General features: G+C 42.5%; 1 long non-coding RNA gene across 1 annotated transcript; it reads left to right on the top strand.

The window, feature by feature from the left end:
- Positions 1-7,025: 7,025 nt before the first annotated feature.
- LOC133502271 (uncharacterized) lies at positions 7,026-18,912 on the top strand. Its single transcript, XR_009795421.1, has 3 exons — positions 7,026-7,283; positions 18,310-18,385; positions 18,865-18,912. It is a non-coding gene; the product is annotated as an uncharacterized LOC133502271 (long non-coding RNA).
- The last annotated feature ends 2,034 nt before the right edge of the window (positions 18,913-20,946 follow it).

Below are 20,946 nucleotides of genomic sequence, written 5' to 3'. Positions count from 1 at the left end.
GCTCTACCACTGCCCGGATAAATGGCCAAACGGGTGCCCCAGATAAAGTCGGAGGAAGTGGACTTCGGCTTACACACATGGGGGTCACAGTCAAAGACGAGGAGAGGTGAGACAAATTAACTTGGACTAAAAATAACAAGTGAACCGAGGCGCTGTCGAGCAGCGAGACAAGAGGGCAGCATAATACTGAGGCTCCACTCAACTCCGCATAAAAACATTTAACTACCCGAATAAAAGTGTAAGAGTGACTTTGAAAAACGTCTGAGACCACATCAACGACCAGTGGTAAAAGCGATGGCCAGACTCGTGGCACGCAAAAGCTAAAATCTAATCAGCAGCACGGAGAAGAGCACGATGAGGCCTGTTAAAGCGTGGCAGACATGGTGGCTGTGCTAACAGAGCTAAAAGCCCTCCGCTCGGATTTTGTTTCTAAGTTGGACACCACAAACTGCCATTTGAAAGATATGAACAACTCTATCAACGCTTTGGAGCAAAGCATGGTTGAGGTCAGGAACAGCCCCCAACACAACGCGTGTAACTGAAGCTGAGGAGCGTATATCATCCCTGGAAGATGATTTGGAGGTGGCTAAAGCGGAGCTAGCTACTGCTGCTAAACGTATCGCTCTTTTGGAAACCAAGGCTGATGATTTAGAGAACCGGGAGCGCCGCAAAAATCTTCGTCTGTTTGGCCTATGTGAAAATGCTGAAATGAATCGGTCCTTGTTGGAGTTTGTGGAGCACGAGTTACCAACATGGTTGGAACTAGGCGTGGCAGGAGCTTTACTCTTGGGCGTGTACACGAGACTCTGGCGCAGCCAAAACCAGGGCAATGTAGAGCTGTGATCATTCGATTTCTGAAGTTTCAAGACAGAGAATTTGTTCTACGCACTGCTAGGCAGCTCAACATTACCCATGAAGAAAACAAGCTCACATTTGCACCAGATTTGTTGGTTGAAACCATGCGCCAACACAACGAGTTCAACGTGGTAAGAAAGAAGTTTGTGGAGAAAGGGTTTTACCGTGGATTCGAGATTTACCCCTGCAAATTGAGAGTCCTACATGAAGGACGAATACAGCTGTTTGCCACGCCTAGAGAAGCTGAGGACTTTTATCAGACAATCACTTGAACGTTATGGTGAGATTCATGATACACTCTTATGTCAGACCTTTATAAGTTGTGCCTCTCGACCGGTTTTTGGTTTAGCTTATATAGTTATTGCTCAATGTGTGCTTGGTCAAAATTGGTCATTTTTATTTAGTTTGACCTATTACTTTTTCTTTTGATTATAATTATTTATTTATTTTTGTGGAGGGGGTAAAAGAGTAATAAGTTTCGGGTATGCTAGATTTGCTATCGTATTATTTATTTTTTTATTTATTGGCGGGTTGGGTGGATGCCACCATTTATGTTTCTTTCTGTTTTTCATTTGCTTGATTAGTTTTACCACTGCTCCTTAAGGTGGATTGGGGTTAGTCCCCATATCTGTTTTATTTACAATAAGTGATGGGGATGTTTTATAGATTTTTGTTTATAAAGGTTCATGTTGTGCTGTTTAGTTTAAATTGCACAGAGATTATATTAATCCAAGACACTGTTTCGATAATATTGCATTTTGTATGCTTATGGAAAGTGCAAGTCATAAAATTGTTGATTTAAAGATTACAAGTTGGAATGTCAGGCGTCTTCAAAATCTTAATACATTGAAACAGGTTATTAATAAAATTAAATTATTGAAAGCTAAAATAGTACTCCTTCAGGAGAGTCATTTGACTGATTCAGAAATCAAAAACGTTAGAAACAGGTGGCCTGGGAGTGTACTATATGCATCATATAATAATTATGCACGGGGTGTTTTAATTCTTATTAACAAAACTATACCATTACAAATCACTAATATAATTCAGGATCCAGCAGGGCGGTATGTGATAGTCCAGGGTACTATTTTCTCTCTCGCATTAAATTTGGTATGTGCATATGGTCCAAATGAGGACAATCCTAAATTTTTTGAAGACGTTTTTCTCACAATCTCTGCTTTACATGGGTCAGTTATAATTGGCGGTGACTTTAATTGCACATTAAATCCTGTGTTGGATCGTACTACAGGTTTAGATCCAAGTAAAGTGAAAACGAGGAAAATTTTAAAACAAGTGTTGATCTAAATTTAGTTGAAATTTAGAGATATTTTAATCCTTCTAAAATGGAATTTTCATGTTATTCAGGCTCCCAGAATTCTCAATCGTGCATTGATTACTTGTTTGTCTCTCAAAACCTTCTGTGAAAGGTTAAAAACTGCTGGTATGACAGTATAGTGATTAGCGACCATGCACCAATATCTATGAATATTCAAATAGACGAACTTTATCACTGCCCCTGCAATTGGCGATTTAAATCTATATGGCTGCAGAATGAGAACTTTGTTTCCTTCATCAAAAGTAAAATTTATTTATTGTTTGAAATTAATACAGATCAAACGGGAGCCTGTACAATATGGGAAGCGTACAAAGCTTACATTCAAGGAGAAATTATTAGTTATACAAGTTCTAAATCTAAACAACAAAAAGGAGAGATGTGTGATTTAGAGAAGCAAATAAAGGAGTTAGAAAATGATTTAGATCAGGTAGATGATCCACTTAAACATAAAGAATTGCTATTTTTAAGAAGTAAATATAATAAATTATCTACAGATAAAGCGGCAAAAGTTTATTAGGGCTTAACCAGCGTTATTACGATCAAGGTGAAAAAGCGGGTAATTTTTTGACTTGGAGGATTCGGAAATTACAAACAGAACGGGCAATTAATAGCATAAGGACATCTAACGGAGATTTGACTGTTGACCGTCAAGAAATTAATAGTACTTTCAGGGATTTCTATGAACAATTGTATAAATCCGAGATACAACAGACTTCGTTTGAGAGGGATGCATTTCTTGATTCACTTGTATTTCCAGTCCTCTCAGAGGAGGCAAAGCAAAACTTAGATAACCATCTGACAGAAGAAGAAATTTCTGCTGCCATTCAAAGTATTAACACTAATCGTGCTCCTGGGCCCGATGGACTGACTATAGAAATTTATAAAGCATTTCAAAAACAATTATTGACTCCATTGATGGACATGTATAAAGAATCATATAATAAGGAGACTCTTCCTCCTACATTGAGACTTGCGTTGATTACTCTGATCCTCAAACCTAATAAGCCTTCCACAGAATGTTCCTCATAAGGACCAATAAGCCTGATGGGATACGATACAAAAATACTTTGCAAAGCCCTGGCAATACGATTGGATCACTATATACCTAGTTTAATACATAATGATCTAAACGGTTTTGTTAAAAAACATCAAGGATTTCACAATATTCGAAGAGTTTTTAATATAGTACATGAAAAGCCAGAGTGTAAAGACACAGAACTGCTGTCGTTGGATGCACGTCAGGCCTTTGACAGAATTGAATGGTCATTTTTATTTAATGTTCTACCGCGGTTTGGATTTGGCAATAATTTTCTTAAATGGTTAAAATTTTTATATACAAACCCTAATGCTAGTATTATCACTAACAGTATTACTTCCAAAACAATTGTTTTAGAAAGAGCCACATCTCAACATTTCTCTCTTTTTTTTTTTTTTTTTTTTGGAGTTCCTGCATTGTCTCTGTCTCTAAACAAAATCCTAAATCCAACCTCGCTAGCATCCTAACAGGCTTCCTGGACCTTGTTCTGAGAGTTGGAGTAGGTGGTGGGTCTGGAAGGTTCTGGGGTGGTGGTTCCTCTGTGAGTTGATCTGAACCGCCCCTCTGGGAAGGCTCCACCGGAATGGGGCAACTCTGTTCCGGCGAGGCTCTCATGGGCGTGAGATGACAACGTACATACCTTGACATGTAGTCCACGAACCAGCAGGTAGGTCTTACTCCCGAGCAAAAATGCTCGGGAGTCCGCTCCCAACTTTTCCCATGGTCGGCTTGGGTACGATGATGGCATCAATGGCTCTCAGTGGTTTTGCCTCTCCTTGCAGAATGTTCGGCAATTCAGAACCAACTCATTCAGCTGCTGGCTCAGCCCGGGCCACCACACTGACTGTTGTCTCCTCGCCCTAGTCAACACTGGCTGACAGGCTCTTCATCACCATGTCCACGTAGATATTGGTATCTTCAAACAGCTCCTTCTCTGTAGGTATCTCGTCCCTATACACAGGAGCTAGAGACAGTGTATCAGCTGTACACAGGCACTTCCCTGGCACGTGAGAGATGGAGTAAGAATAGCGCATGAGTCGCATCCTGAAGTGTTTGATCCGAGGAGGTAGAGCATCCAATGGCTGTGTACCCAGGAGACTCAGGAGGGTTTTGTGGTCTGTCTCCATCTGGAAATGTTTCCTTATGAGGAAGTTGCAGAACCTTTTGTAAGCCCACATCAGTCCCAGAGCTTCCTTCTCCACTTGCGTAAAACTCTACTCTGTAGGTGTGAGAGCCCAAGACATGTAGGATACTGTCCTCCATCCCTCATCCCATTTTTGGAGCACTACTCCTCCCAGTCCGTACGACGACACATTTGCTAAGACCTTGGACTCTGTTGGGATCATGCATGGCCAGCACCGGTGAAGACGTCAGTGCCGCCTTCAAGTCTTAAAAGGCGCGCATCTGGTCGATGCCCCACACCCAGCAGTTCCTTTTTGACAGGAGGTCCCAAAGAGCCTTGTCCCTCTCAGCCAGTCGCGGCACGAGTCTCCCAAGTTGGTTCAGCCTTCCCTGAAACATATGGCAACAAGGTGGATCAGTTGGTAAAGCGTTGGCCTCACAGTTCTAAGGACCTGTGGTTCAATCCCACCCCCCCCCCCCACCTCCCCTGTGTGGAGTTTACATGTTCTCCCCGTGCCTGCGTTAGTTTTCTCTGGGCACTCCAGTTTCCTCCCACATCCCAAAAACATGCAACATTAATTGGACATTCTAAATTGCCACTAGGTGTGATTAAGAGTGCGACTGTTTGTCTCTATGCAATTGGCTGGCCACCAGTTCAGGGTGTACCCCGCCTCCGCCGATTAATAGCTGGTATAGCCTCCAGCACTCCCCGCGACCCTCATGAGGATACGCAACAAAGAAAATGAATGGATGGATGGAGATATATGTATTTTTTATTTTATTATTTTTTTCTTTTTAATATTTTGTAGATCGTCACTTTAAACTGCTCCCTTTACACCATTGACATTGGACCGGTTTATAATGGGAATCACAAACGGGTAAGGCACTCTGTACAAGCTTAACACAATGTGGGACATTAACACACTTAGCTCTGCTCTACCTGTTCTAAATGAAGAAGATTTTACATTTTATAAGGAATACTTGCTATAAACAGAAATCTCTCTTGTTCTTTGTTCTTGTTGCTATGTTGTTCATTATTCTTTGTTCAGAATGAATGTCGTACCAGGGCAGCACCGACTACCAGAGAAAAATTCTTTGTGTTTTTACACAATTGGCCAAAAAAGCTATTCTAATTCTGATTCTGATTCTGATTCTGATTCTGAAATCTCCCACAATGTTAATGTGGCAAACCAGGATACTGGACAATGCGCCTGACAAGTTGCCTGACAACGCTACCCAGGAATTTCATCCATCCAATCCATCTATTTGTTTTCTTCTTTCACTCCGGTTTCATCCCACATCCCAAAAACATGCAACATTAATTGGACACAATAAATTGCCCCTAGGTGTGATTGCGAGTGCAGGTGTTTGTCTCTATATGCCCTGCGATTGGCTGGCAACCAGTTCAGGGTGTACCCTGCCACCTGCGCGTTGACAGCTGAGATAGGCTTCAGCACTCCCATGACCCTTTTGAGGATAAGCGGCAAAAGAAAATGGAGGGATGGATGGTTCCTGTGCTACGGGTGTTGTACGGGTGGTCTTGTAAGCGTCGCATGATGCTACTCGTATCCCACCAGATGAAGTCAGGTCCTATCCAAGCATGTTGGACAGGAAGAAAAGGACCACACACACACTATACATGGCCCAGAAATAGGACCACTGACATATATCACATGCAGGAGCGAAGGAAGAAGGAGCCGGTAGCACAAACCGTGAAAACTTAATCGCATCGGGTACAGCCACTCCTAATGAAGAAAGCTTCTGGCACAGTGAAGGAATCAGTGGTCATGAATACAAACAGAATGGGCAAGCGGGAGATCACTCTATTTTTTCCTTTGTACCTTGTGATTGGCTATAGGTGATATCAATTAGGCTTTGCCCTGAACACAGTGAGGTGCGGTTCTCTATGTTGTCACATTAACACTACTACTTTCTTCAGGATTATTTTCCTTGAATAGTTAATGCCCTGATGGGCACATTCATAAGGAAGAATTCACCAATCCCATTAAAAAAAAAAAAACAGTGGAACATAAATCAATAATAAATGATAGTTAATTAACTTACACATTCCACAAGTCCACAAGAATACAACAACTAATTACAAACAAACAAAAAATCCACATTCACGTATAATTTTTGTTTGCATTTGCAGCTAGGTTGTTAGAAAATCACGCAACTAGTAATGGTGCGTTTTGAAATTCAATCGGATTCTCTCGCCGCACTCAGAGAGTGCAAAGCTCAGAAAGGTAAGGACTGCTCCATTTACTTTGAATTCACAAAGAAGCGTGTTGGCCATTGACAGAGATACTGTATATCAGCTGTCCCGGTTTGCTGTTCATTACAGTCTGGTTTAATCAATCAAGTGTTTAGTCACTGTAGTGTGCTTGGATTTATTTTTGAATTCACTTGATTTAGCGATCACACAGAGGTAGCATCAATTTGACATGAAGCTGTATTCTGCTTCTTTGTGGCCTTTTCTTCTTCATGCCATGGTCTGTATAGTTTTTTTCCCCTTGTTTTCCATGTCTTGTGTGCTCGTTCTGTTAAATGTCCACCTGTTCTCGTGAACGTCCGACCTCGTGTTGATCAATCAGCTCCCTCCAGCCACTCGTGTCTTGTACAAGTGTTCCTCGTTTTCTCGTCACTCTCTGTATTTACCTCCCTGGTTTCGTTTACTCCTTGTTGCTCCATTGTTTGGTTGTGTCGGTGTTACAGAAATTATATCACTAGTCATATTGTGTTTCCAGTTGTAGGTAAGTTTTTCTTGAAAATTAAATATCATTTTGACACTCCCTAATGTGGCACGGTGGAGCAACTGGTTAGAGCAGGGGTGCTCAGACTTTATTACCTCAAGAGCTTCTTTTCAAGCACCCAGCCTCTCGCGAGCTACCGGGGGTGACGACGGTGATGACGATGCTCCCAAACTGTTTCAAGGTTAATTTTATGTTGCCTCCTATGTTTAAAATACAGAATTAGCTTTTTGTGCAGTATATTGTCTGTGCTTTCATCCTGGATAAAGTTGTGCATAGGTGGAATTTTAAAATTGCACACCATCTCATCCTGCACTTTCTACTTTGGCTTCAGACCAGACCTTTCCCACTCAGAAAAGAGAAAATCTCGTCCAGTTTAACCACTTTTTCTTCGATTATTCACATACTCCAACAGTCATTGCATCTTAAAACAATAGCATTTCTTTTTTAACTTTCCTCATTAATATCAAAAGTAAACATAAGCAGCATGTCTAGCTCGTCTTTGCTCGCTGATGGGTTGCGTAAGTCCTGTAAAGTGGAAAACCGACTGTGACGGAGCAGCAGTCGTCGTTAGAGAAAGTTCAGTGTGCTGCCTAAAGAAACCGGTGGCATACTCTTTTCATTTTTTACAGTACGTGTGTGAATTGTGCCATTGGATGTAAAAACCAGTCATCCCTCACTCATTGAATAACATTGCAAAATGCCACAAACTGCATAGCTGTACGTTATACTTTCAATTTGCTTTGGATTTTTTTTTTTGCGTGCAATGCAGAATTTCTGCCATAAGACTGCATCAGCGGTGCAGAATGGCGCACGCGCGAAGTTTAGAGGGAACATTGGCTGGCTTTTTTTTTTTTTTTTGGGGGGGGGGGCACATCGTCTTGCGATCGACGCATTGAGCACAACTGGGTTAGAGCGTTGGCCTCACAGTTCTGAGGACTGGGGTTCCCAGCCCTGCGTGTGTGGAGTTTACATGTACCCCCCGTGCCTCCCACTTCCCAAAAATATGCAACATTAATTGGAGACTCTAAATTGCCCCTAGGTGTGATTGTGAGTGTAACTGTTTGCTTCGATTCCCTGGCAACCAGTTTAGGGTGTACCCTACCTCCTGCTTGATGACAGATGGAATATGTTGCAGCAGTCTCGCAACCTTTGTGAGAATAAGCAGCTCAGAAAATGCATGGATTACTTAGTGTCCTGGCTGAGGTACTACAATTTAGGGGCGAAAAAATGCTTTTCCAACAAGATGATATACTTCTATTCCTTTTTTCATTAATGCCTTGTTACGCTATACCAAGTTTAAACTGAGATGTATGTGTTGGTCTTTTTTTCTGTGGGTTGAACTGCCTCACAAAGGCAGCACTATGTACAATGGGTTAGAGAGTCTGCCACACAGTTTTGAGGTCTGGGGTTCAAATCCCAGTCTCGCCTGTGCGGAGTTTGTGTAGTGAAAAGAATGTTTCTTTGTGTTAAGAGGTTTTTTTTTTTTGGTCATCTTTTCTGTGAAGATTACATATTACAAAATACCCTTTACCTTTTGATGGTCTTTGTCATTTTCTGTTATGCCAAAGATGTGGAAAGGAATGTTGTTTCTCTTTGAAGGGCTAATCGGATGTCGACTCTTGTGAGTGAGTGCTCGATGATCGATTCTTGCTGTCTTAGTCCTTGAGAGAGCGCTCGCGGGTATCTTCTCGTCAGTGCACTTTGTGTCCGGAAAAGGAAGACATCGCGTGATGACTTCATGTCTCGTCACTTTACTCCTTCTGCAGAGGAGCCCTAGATTTGCATGTTCTCCCCAAGCCTGCGTGGGATTTCTTCAGGCACTCGGGTTTTCTCCCACATCCAAAAAACTAAGACTAGACTAAATTGGCCAGAGGTGTGAATGTGAGTGCAAATGGCTGTTTATGTGTGCCCTGTAATTGGTTGGCAACTAGTTCAGGGTGTACCCCGCTTCCTGCCTGAAGATACCTGGGATTGGTTCCAGCACTCCTGCAACCCTTGTAAAGATAACCAGTTCAGAACATGGATGGAAGTAAACTGCCTCACCAGAAAGGTTTGTATACAAAAATAATAGATTATGGCTGTTTGCATAGCGTGAATTTATATTTTAAAAAAATGTGCCTCCCATGCCCCCCCCCTCCCAAAAAAAATCCTCATACAGTGTACTTGAATTTTTGACAATGTCAGCAGGATACTCACTAATTGTGGCACGACTGGTTGCAAATTCTCACTTGTGACTAATTTGATTAATATCACTTTGGGTGATTGGGGAGTGAGAAATATTAAGTCAAAGCATAGGATTTTCATAGAAAAACTGAAATTTTAATAATTTGGTACGAAGCGGCAAAAACAAAGCTTCCACCCAACCCTTGATGATCGGCTTTAAAGGTGCAAAAATCTTAATGAGCTCCCACATTTTCTTATAAATGTTCAGTGAAGTTGTTTAGCAAATTTATTTTGATGAATTTTAAAAATAATATATGCTAAATATCCATCCATTTTCTTAGCCACTTATCCTCACGAGAGTCACAGGAGTCTATCCCAGCTGTCAACGGGCAGCCTGAACTGGTTCCCAGCCAATCGGAGGGCACATCGAGACAAACAGTCACAGTCACCATCACACCTATCGGGGCAATTTAGAGTCTACACTTAATGTATGTTTATGGAATGTGGGAGGAAACCAGAGTGACCGGAGAAAACCCATGCAGGCACAGGGAGAACATGCAAACTCCACACAGGCAGGGCTGGGATTGAACCCAGGTCCTTAGAACTATGAGGCCAACGTTTTCCAGATGCGCCACCACGCCACCTATGCTAATATGCTATTAAATATAAATATTAGTCGAAAATTAAAATATATCGTCACTTTGCTGTTAAAATGACTCAAAAGAGCTCAAAACTGTAGGACTTGAGGTTTTTGCCCTCCTGCTTGTGACTTGGAAAGCAGTGACTTGGTCCCACCTCTGCTTGTAATTGTTTCTCTTTTATCATGTGCTTTGAAGCAGAATTGCAATATTTAAATAAACGGAATCCATATTACTATCTTTACTCTATTACTTATTAGTGATCTTACTGTACTTTAGTCCAACAGTTGACGGTATTCAATCCAAGTTGCAAATTTTACAGCCTTTCAAACTCCATCAATTTGGGTCACAAGTGGAATTTTCTACTCAAGATACAGAAAGGCTGTAGAAATTAGATTTGTATTTTTTCCTTTGGTAAAATAGCGGTGGCAAAACCAAGACATTGATAATAATAAGAGCATCGGGCCTCTGACTGGGTTAGATCCGACTGGATTAGCTGTTTCCTGCCCAGACACAAAAGGGTCCTCTAGGAAACCAGATCAATCCACACACACTCATATACACATTAAGACTCTGCATACGTAACGTGTGCCTGCGTGGATTTGTGTGTGTGTGTGCGGGCCAGGAGCAAAGAAGCAGGCTAAAAAGGGCCAAAAGGCAACAAAGATCAAGAAAAGAGAAGCAGCAGGAAACTGACTAGTCACTCTATCCCAGCCGGCTCTCCATACTAAAGCAGACGGTAGGATGAAGGGAGAAAGTTGAAGTTAAAAATCAAAGGCTAAACCAGGGATTTAGCCTTGGGTGGAGAGGGGGTGGGTGTATCTGAAGGGAGGTTCGGGTTTAAAGAGAGTCGTATTGGCACAAAGAGATGACTTTCAGTGAAAACGAGATTAGATTGTCTATCTGTCGGATTCACCGTTTCGCTGTCTTGAAATCGGACTGAAGGAACCACAAACTGTATCACTGTGCATAAATAGAAAGTGTATCTCCTTCACTGCATCTTAAATGCCCCAAGATGAGTCACGGAGCTCAAATAAATTAAGAAATGGTAAATACATCCAAACATCTAAAAGCAATCCGTCAGATATCATGTAAATATGCACCCCAGAAATTGAGCTGTTATTGTGAATAACATTACTGTATTCTAACTTTTTAAAGGGTCTGGAAACACCCATCCCATTATTACCACCAATGTTAATTTTATTGACAAAACATTTCCATCATAATCAAGGACCATTTTGTTCTGACAAAGAACCAAACGACAAAGTGGTAAGGAAGTAATGTAAACCACTGTGAGACTGAATCCAGCAGCCGCAAGAAGCCACAAGCTTCTTCTATCCATATCTGAAGGCATCGTTAGTGCTCAATTTTTTAAGTATATGCTTTGAACTCTGTAGTTCAACCATCGCATGACGTCAGTCGAATATTTCATTTTAATGCTTCCAAACATTTTAAACCAATTACCACCCATAAAAATACTTACTCTCCGTGACCACCATTAAAATATAGACGTGTGCAAGGCTAAAGTACTCATCAAAAACATGGCAGTTGTATTTTTACATCAGGAGGCGGGGACACCCTGACCTGATTGCCAGCCAATTGCAGAGCACATGGACACAGACAACCGTCGGACTCACAATCACACCTAGGGGTAATTTAGAGTGTCCAATTAATGTTACATGTTTTTGGGATGTGGGCCGAAACTGGAGTGCCCGGAGAAATCCCAAGCAGGCACGCGGACAACATCCAAACTCCACACAGAGTCTGGGATTGAACCCGGGACCTCAGAACTGTGAGGCGAACACTTTAGAGCTGCGTCACTGTGCTCCAAGAGCGCGGATCATGTGAGACACTGGAGCCCTGTCTTGGTTTAAACGTTGGGTCTGGCTGTTGGTTTCCGGGTGACGCCTTGAGGAAAGACTAATGGTGGTCTCTATTAGGAAACAAAACTCCTTCCAGAACTGTGATAAACTATGTCGATTGGGAGTCCATCCAACCAAGACATATTAGTCATCATAAGCTCCACCATCTGTTTTTCAGATGGGACTTGAGGCAGTTAAATGAAGTGTACAATTTCGGAAGAATGGCCAACCACTGTGAGAACAGTGGTGTGACCCTACGAAGCGGCAACCTGGTCACACAGTCTAGTGAAATATGTGATCACGTCCGTCAAGGGATGGACAGAGGTCGTTACTCTCCTGAGGGACGTTGCTGGGAGGGTTTATTTGCCGAACAAACTGGACATGTGTTGACATTCTCCCTGATGTCCTTTTTGGCCACCAAAAGCGTTGCTCGGCCACTTACTGCGTTTTGGCCATCCCCGGGTGGCAAACTATTCGATTGGTATGGGCCCATTTAACTACCCTACCCCTCAGCGGGGGGACAACATACAGCCTGTCATGTGGGCACCCTTCAGGGCTGCGAGAATCCTTTGTCGCGTCCTTAACCTGAGTCTCAATTTCCCATGTGAATACCAAGACAAAACAAGCGTTGGGGAGGATAAACGCGGGGCTGGATTCTCTTTTTTCCATATCATGAATCCGTGACAGCACATTGGGTTTCCTATTTTTGGTACCCGGGCGATAGGACAGCAGAAAGTTGAACCGTGTAAAGAAGATTGACCATCTGGCTTGTCTGGCAATTAGCCTTTTGGCTGACTTAAGATATTCCAAGTTCTTATGGTCAGTTAACACCAAGAACAGAACCTGAGCTCCTTCTAGCCAGGTTCTCCACTCAGACAATGCTCTGACTGTTGAACACTCCCGGTCCTCAATATTGTAATTCTGTTCCACAGAGCTCAGTTTTCTTTTTTTTTTCCTTTTTTTTTTTTAGGGGGGGGGGCAAAAACATGCAGGGGTGCAATCTTCCGTCCTTGGGATTCCTCTGTGAGAGGGCTCCCCCCCTATCCCCAAATCCGATGCATCTACCTCTGCAACAAACTGCTGATCGGGATCCGGCAAGGCAAGAATTGGAGCGGAGTTAAAGCTAGCCTTGAGTTTCCTGAAGGCCACGTGACATGCTGTGTTCAAATCGAAGGAACTGTGTGGTGAGGTTAGTTAATGTAATGGTGCTGCGACTGCACTAAAGTTCCGGATGAATTTTCGGTAGAGGTTGACAAACCCAAAGGACCCCTGCACTTCCTTGCAAGTAGTAGTAGTGGGCCAATGTAGAGAAGCCCAGCAATGATACCGATTACTGGTGGGACTGGCACTTTTCCGCCTTAATGTATCGGTCATGAAGCAGTAACCACTGTAGTACTGCTCGAACATGCCCGACACGTGATTTTTCATCTGGGGAGAAAATCAGAATATCATCTACATAAAGACGCTTATATTGAGCATGTCACATAAAACATCACTGGCAAAGCTCCGAAACACCGCAGGGGCGTTTGTGAGTCCAAAAGGCCTTACCAATTGCAGTGGGGCCTCCGTTCTCAAACACAATATGTTCCAGAAGGCCGGTTGAAAACAGATATGTTTATGATATTAAACAAGCAATAACGATGGGGGAAAAGAAACAGATTTTTTTTTTTTATTTCCACAGAAAGTATGTAACGTACAAAATCTTTTACTTGCAACTAGAGGTAGGGTTAATGGAACAAAAGAAAAAAGCAATGCAAAACAGTTGTTTCAAATATCTTCGTTGGTGGTGACTCACCCCTTTTAAATAAGAAAGAATCTAATGTAGACTGTTTCTGCCGTCTTTTGAGCACCTTTGTGAAGTGGCTCATAACGGCGTCATTGAAATTTTGCAGTGCTCTGGAACATTCTGCTTTGTTAGGGTGATGGAGTTCTACAAAATTATGGATGTCATTCCATTTGGCGCAGATAGCTCTTACTTCGGCACTTGAGACATCCTTCCTGCTTTCAGCCTCCATCTCCTCCCTTCCTCGCCAACACTATCCCCAGCTAACTGCTGTTCATTCACGAAAATAAGAAGCAACTTTTCCACTTCCTCCAAGATCTGACTTTTGCTTGGTCAACACAGTTGCTCCTTTAGCAACATCACTTGCTTTTAGGGCATCCTTGTGTTTCAGAATGGTGCTGATCATCTATTTCGCCATGCCATACTTCTTCGATAGCTCAGACTAGACACACAAGATTCGTATTCGGTTATCAAATCCTTCGTGAAGTCACCAGTTTTACGCACCACTTTCCTTTCTTCAGCACCAGCAGTTCCACTTCCCTTCTTTGGAGCCATGATTGGGGGTTAATACTGCTCAGTTGGAAGGAAAAAAGTCACTACTGGACACGTCCGCTTACAGAGGAGTGTGTGGTCAACTGGTTGCGTCGCGCACGGTCGCGCGCATTATGTCTTTTCCATTTTTTTCGGGGGTGAGTTTGAAAGCACAATAACAAATCGTCGTTGGTCAGCTGGTCGGGGCGTTCGAATACCGATTTTCGTTCAAAAACCAAAGCAAAAAATCTCGAAATTTTTGCTCGAAACCCAATTTGTACGAAAACAGATGTTCGAAAACCAAGGTACCACTGTATTCCTAATGACCAATGTGTGTGTTTAATGACGTTTTCCACTCTTCCCCCTCTCGTATCCTGATGAGGTGGTATGCGTTCTTGAAGTCTAGCTTGGAAAAAACATTGGCCCCCTTCAGGAGCTCAAAGGCTGTGGCAATGAGGGAGAGGTACCTGTTTTTTCCTGTAATGCTGTTCAGTCCTTGATACTCTATACAGAGCTGCAGTCTGACAGTTCTTTTAGACAAAAAAGAAGCCCGCCCCTGGAGGTGATGACAAGAGCTGGATAAATCCGACAGCCAGCCATTCCTTCACGTATTCTTTCATGACTTCATGTTCCGCACAAGAAAGATTAAAAAAAAAAGTCTCCCACAAAGGGGTAAGGAGCTGGGCAGTAAATCAATTGTGCAATTATATGGTCTGTGCGGAGGTAGCGATTTGGCCTTGCGTTTAGAGAATACTTCCTTCAGATCATGGTAAAAGGAGGGCACTAAAGGCAAGTCTGGATCGTCAAGCGAGATCTAAGGGTTTTCCTGAGCAGCATCTTCCGCCCCATACTCTCTGATGCGAAGCACATTAGGGCGCAGTTCATGCCCAAAGACCTGATTTTTCCAGTTGACCAGTCTATATAACGGTTGTGCAGTCTCAGCCATGGACCCCCTAAGATTATGGTATGGTTCATTGCATCAAAGACATGAAAACTAATGCACTCTGAGTGTGAGTCTGGGAACATTAGCATGAGAGCCTGAATATGGTGGGCTATTTTGCCAAGAAAACTGCCAACAGCTGCTAATGCATTGCGGGGGCTCTGTACCTCAAAAGTCTTCAGACCCATGCTCCTAACAAGGAGTGAGTTTAAAAGATTGTCATCCGAACTTGAGTCAATGAAAGCTGTCGTCTGGAGTGACTGGCCTCCTGAACATAGGGTGACCAGAAGCGGCACCGGCCCAGACCTGTCTTGAATGAGGTTGACACTCACAGTAGTCGGTGATGTACAGGCTGGTTTGACCTGGCAGTAGGCCACGGTGTGCCCCAAAAGCCTGCAGTAGAAGCACAGCCCCTCTCTTTGCCGGCAGAGATGTACTTCGGGTGGCAGATGGAGGCAGTGTCTGTGTCCCTGGTGGGTGAGAGCGTATTCCTCCATCGGTTGTTGTCCTACTAACACTCCATGAGCCATTTGCCGATTTTCAGAGCGAGAGCAATGAGGAAGTTCAGGTCAAGTCCAGAAGGATCAGATGATCCTCTATGGTTGGAGACAGCCCTTGAAAGAAGGCGTGTAGGCGTGCTCTGTTGTTCCACTGAGTTTTGGCTGTTAGAATATGGAACTCAGAGGCGTAGTTGAAGTTATAGAGGGGTCTGAAATTTTCATCATAGGTGCATGTCCACTGTGTGAGAGAATCTAAAAAGAAAAATCCAGAAATCACAAAGTATGATTTTTTTTTAACGATTTATTTATGTGATACAGCTGCAAATAAGTATTTCAACACCTGTCTATCAGCTAGAATTCTGACCCTCAAAGTTAACTTTTAGTCCGTCTTTTAAAGTCCACCTCCACTCCATGTATTATCCTGAATCAGATGCACCTGTGTGAGGTCGTGAGCTGCATAAAGACACCTGTCGACCCCATACAATCACTCGGACTCAAACTTGTAACATGGCCAAGACCAAAGAGCTATCCAAAGACACCAGAGACAAAATTGAAAAACTCCACACGGCTGGAAAGGGCTACGGAGAAATTGCCAAGGAGCTTGGTGAAAAAAGGTCCACTGTTGGAGCAATCATTAGAAAATGGAAGAAGCTAAACATGACGGTCAATCTCAATTGGAGTGGAGCCCAATGCAAGATATCACCTCGCGGGGTCTCAATGATCCTTAGAAAGGGGAGGAACCAGCCCAGGACTACATGGCAGGACTTGGTCAATGACCTGAAAAGAGCTGGGACCACCGTTTCCAAGGTGACTGTTAGTAATACACTAAGACGTCATGGTTTGAAATCATGCATGGCACGGAAGGTACCCCTGCTTAAACCAGTACATGTCAAGGCCCCTCTTAAGTTTGTCAATGACCAATTGGATGATACACGGGAGTCATGGGAGAATGTTTTGTGGTCAGATGAGACCAACATGGAATTTTTGGGTCATAATTCCACTAACCATGTTTGGAGGAAGACGAATGATGAGTTCTATCCCAAGAACACCATCCCTACTGTGGGGGTAGTAGCATCATGCTTTGGGGGGTGGTTTCTCCACATGGGATAGGATGACTGCACTGTATTAAGGAGAGGATGACCGCGTATGTATTGTGAGATTTTGGGGAACAACCTCTTTCCCTCATTGAAGATGGGTCGTGGCTGGGTCTTTCAACATGACATCACTGTAGTACACCCTAAACTGGTCGCCAGTCAGTTGCAGGGCAGATATCGACACCATCACTGGGCGGGAATCGATCCCATGCTGCCCGTACACAAAGGCAGCTGTGTGTACCACTACACCATCAGTGGCTACTCCGGTGTTCAATTTGGCATAAATACATTTCAACAAGACCTTTGATGTGATTTGGTCAGAGTAACTAAGAAACGCTTACTTGAAATGCCATCACAACAATGATTGCAACAGAAACTCTCTGTCTGCTGAGCTGTGTGAGAAAGCGTATGCATATGTAAGCCTGCTATACACTTTCAGTTACAAGACTATTCCTGCACTCTCCCCCCCCCCCCCCCCCCCCCCCACATACACACACATACAGGCACACAGGGACACTGAAAAGGCAGAGTCCCTTCTCCCTGTTATGCAAATAACGTCAGGCCTTAAAATGTTTTGAGTGAGAATTAAACGTGAATTAAATGAGGCTTGGCTCTTTTCTCCCCATTCTATGTGAATAAGGCAAAGCTCCATCACCATGGGAGATCCCCACGCCGTTGCCATGCCTGTTATGGGATTGACAAGACACGAAGTGACATAAATACCGTAGCCAGTGTTCAATCCAATTATGTGGCGTGGTCTGCTTCAATACCTGGTAGTCATGCAGAGTTGCACTGGCGTCCTTGTATTCAGCCGAAGAAATGAGACTGCGTTTTTCATTCAGCGTCAAGCCTCTTGCTAACCTTTCTGTCTCTTCACCTCAGCTCGCTCCCAGTCTCTACCCTCAACTCTCAGCTCAACTCAGCCTTATAAAACCCTTTTGGGACAGTAGATTTCACTGGCTCACTCAAACTCCAAAAGTGAAAGAAAGTCTTCTCTAAAGTAAGCAAAAGTGCTACTCTGCCCTCAAAATAAAGAGCAATTGGCATAATAATACGTGCAGAGCACAGAAAGTAGATAAAGGAAAGGAGAAAGGAAACCTCTACGTCTAGAAATTCAAAGTTACGCTCAAAATCTGTTCTCTGATTTCTGTTGTGTGACCCTGAGTGCTCTCAACTTTGGTGCATGGCTCCTTTCTGCATGGCTGATGTCTTGCTGAAAACTGTACTGGCATGTGTCAGTCAGGGAGGCCAAAATTCAGTATGCCGACTCATCAGAGATCGTGAATGTGGGCGCTGTCATTGGCGAGATGCTTCTTTCAAAATCTGTTGGAAACATGATCAGTGTGGCTTGAAAATTACACTCAAAACAGTGAGATTAATCCAAAGTATTTTTTAAATAACTTTAACGATAACGAAACCCCTAAATTCCCCATCTTAAGACTATCCATCCATCCATTTTCTTAGCCGCTTTTCCTCACAATGGTCATGGGGAGTGCTGGAGCCTATGCCAGCTATCCAGTTCAGGGTGTACCCCACCTCCTGCCTGATGATAGCTGTGATTGGCTCCAGCACCCCCATGACCCTTGTGAGGATAAGCAGCTAAGAAAATTGATGGATGATTTGATGGCTATATTAACATTTATGTTATGTATTATGGTGAATCGTTTGCTGAAATGCTTTTGATTTTTCTTTTTAGAATTACATGATGGGCCCACACACCTTATGTTGCCCACAATGCTTGAGCTGTGCAGGTTGACCCAATTAAGTGCTCAGTGAGTATATCTAATCGCTGTATCAAACCTCAGAAATGTTTTTTGTAATAATGGGTCATTGGTCTGATGACTTTAACTGTCTTTTGGAATCTAGAAATAAAGAGATTTTGAACTCTGTTGAACCGGTGACCGCCCCCCCCCCCCTTTAATAAACTAGTGATTTCACACAAAATTTAATATTAAGCCTGAATTATGTCTCTTTTTAATAACATTGGTTATCCATTGATCACACTGACTTAATGTTTTTTCTATTTCAACATTTTTTTCAAGGAAAAAAAGCATTCCGAACGTATTTTATTGTTCATACAGTAGGTCACTGGTTGTTTGGCAGAATTACTTGGACACGATCAGAATATAAAACTTAGAATACAACAGTAACAATTTGCTGTCGTGCTTCATAGTGACAAATGTTTTCTGAAAAAGGGCTTTCGGGGATTGGAGTAAATGTGCTGTCTTACAGTGGTGCAAAACATTCACAGGTTTTCCCAAAGCATCAGAAGGAAACACAACTGAGAGACGTAAAGGAGCAAGTTGTTACAAGAAGTGTGTTCCATTGAGAAACCAAAGGCAAACTTGACAACCACATTGGTACCCCTCCTTCTGCCTGGGCAGCAATTGGCTTGTGTTTGAACCCGAGGGCCAATTTTAACCACAGACATTTACAAGCTCTCTTCTAAACAACCTGCCAGGTGCTTTAAACCCCTCACTAAAAGGCCGTAGAACATTATGAGACTCCAATGAGATTAGAGCAGAATGGGCTTTGAATTGAAGAATGGATGCTCTTATAACGGCAAAGATGGAACAGTGATGTGATGCTCTTAGCTCCCATGACCAATCTGCAACTAATGAGCATGCTATGTGTCACAAGAACCACAATTATGGAGACACTGAGGCACGCTACTTCTCATATTTGTCTGCAACTCAGTCTTGTTGCTTTGGTGAACATTCACTTTTTGTTGAATGCGTGAAATGTGGCTGGGGACGTTCTCACACTCCGACGCTGATATAAATTCATGGGGTTGGCCAATGAGCGTTTTACAAGGGACTGAATTATTGAACCATTGAGTATGAATACCCAATTGGCTGCTGTGAATAAACCTAGAAAATGCATGATTTATTATTCTTTTTGTCAATTACTCTAGTTGTAGTGTGAATGTCTTAAAGACAGCCAGTGAAACGGTGAATTCAGGGTGAAAGATTTTTCATCATTTCATGCATTGACGGTTTGAGTGAAGATGTTTGTCAATTTTGTTAAACCACTATTATGGTCTTAGTTGCTTCTGAGTCAACGTCTACAGTACTTATTTTTTAGAAAGAACACTTAATTGGCAAAATCCGGCTTATCCTAGTTAACGAATAAAACAGTCTTAGAATAGTGTTTGTTGTTGTTTTTGCTAAAGCAAGGGACACACTGTGAGACAAGCTACACAAAACATGAAAAATATATGTGTATAGCTCTCCTCTGCGGAAGGAGCAAAGTGAAGAGAAATGAATTCACAAAGCAGTGTCTTCCGTATAGGTCGGTTCGAAAACCGAAGCACGTTTTCCCATGTATAGTGAATGGTAAATGAAATTATGCGTTCCAAGCCTAACAAATTGTTTTTAAAGTGTTTTTTTAGCTTTTCCTGATAATAAACTGCATAATAGAAATACATGTATAGTTTACTTTATACAATTAAATCATTTAAGAAATATATTTATTTTTTGCTTCAAATGTATGCTAGGTTTGGAGTGCATTGCCGTATCTGTAGCGACTCGGCAGCCTTGTAAACCTTTTTTTTTTATTAACAAAAGTGCGATGGGGGAAAAGAAACATAATTTTTTTTTATTTGCACAGAAAGTACGTAACGTACAAAATCTTTTACTTGCAACTAGAGGTAGGGTTAGTGGAACAAAAGAAAAAACAAGGGAAAACAGCTGTTTCAAATGTCTTCGTTGGGGTGACTCACCCCTTTTAACAAAGAAAGAATCTAATGTAGACTGTTTCTGCCGTCTTTTGAGCACCTTCCTAAAGTGGCTCATAACAACGTCATTGAAATTTTGCAATGCTCTAATTCACAAAGCGGTGTCTTCCTCTTCAGGACACAATGAGCGCTGAGGAGAGAACACTCGCGCACTCTGTGTCTAGGACTGAGGCAGCACCAATCGATCATCGAGTACTCAGTCACACCAATCAACATCCGATTTGCCGAAACAACATTCCTTTCCACTTCGTTGGCATAACAGAAAATAATAAAGATCACGAAAAAGAAAAGGTTCTTTGCAATACTTAAGCTTCACAGAAAAACTTTTAACACAAAGAAACACTCATTTCACTCCACACACCCCTTCAAAACAGATGTCATCCCGACATTGAACTAAAATATATCCTTAAATCATTAACAATTTTTTTTTACATATACATATATCATACGGCCCATAACAACATACAATCAAGGCTAAAGCACTCAATTGTTTCATTAACAGTGGAGATTAGACGCAAGGTGTTTATGTATGAAACAAGTCAACTTGTTGAAAAGTCCATACATGTTCTGCATAGTCCCTCAGCTTGACAGAAAGTC

This window comes from Syngnathoides biaculeatus, chromosome 6 (assembly GCF_019802595.1).
Source record: "Syngnathoides biaculeatus isolate LvHL_M chromosome 6, ASM1980259v1, whole genome shotgun sequence".
In the NCBI taxonomy this organism is placed as follows: domain Eukaryota; kingdom Metazoa; phylum Chordata; class Actinopteri; order Syngnathiformes; family Syngnathidae; genus Syngnathoides; species Syngnathoides biaculeatus.
Note: the sequence above shows the minus strand (reverse complement) of the source record. Positions and strands in the feature narration are given on the sequence as shown.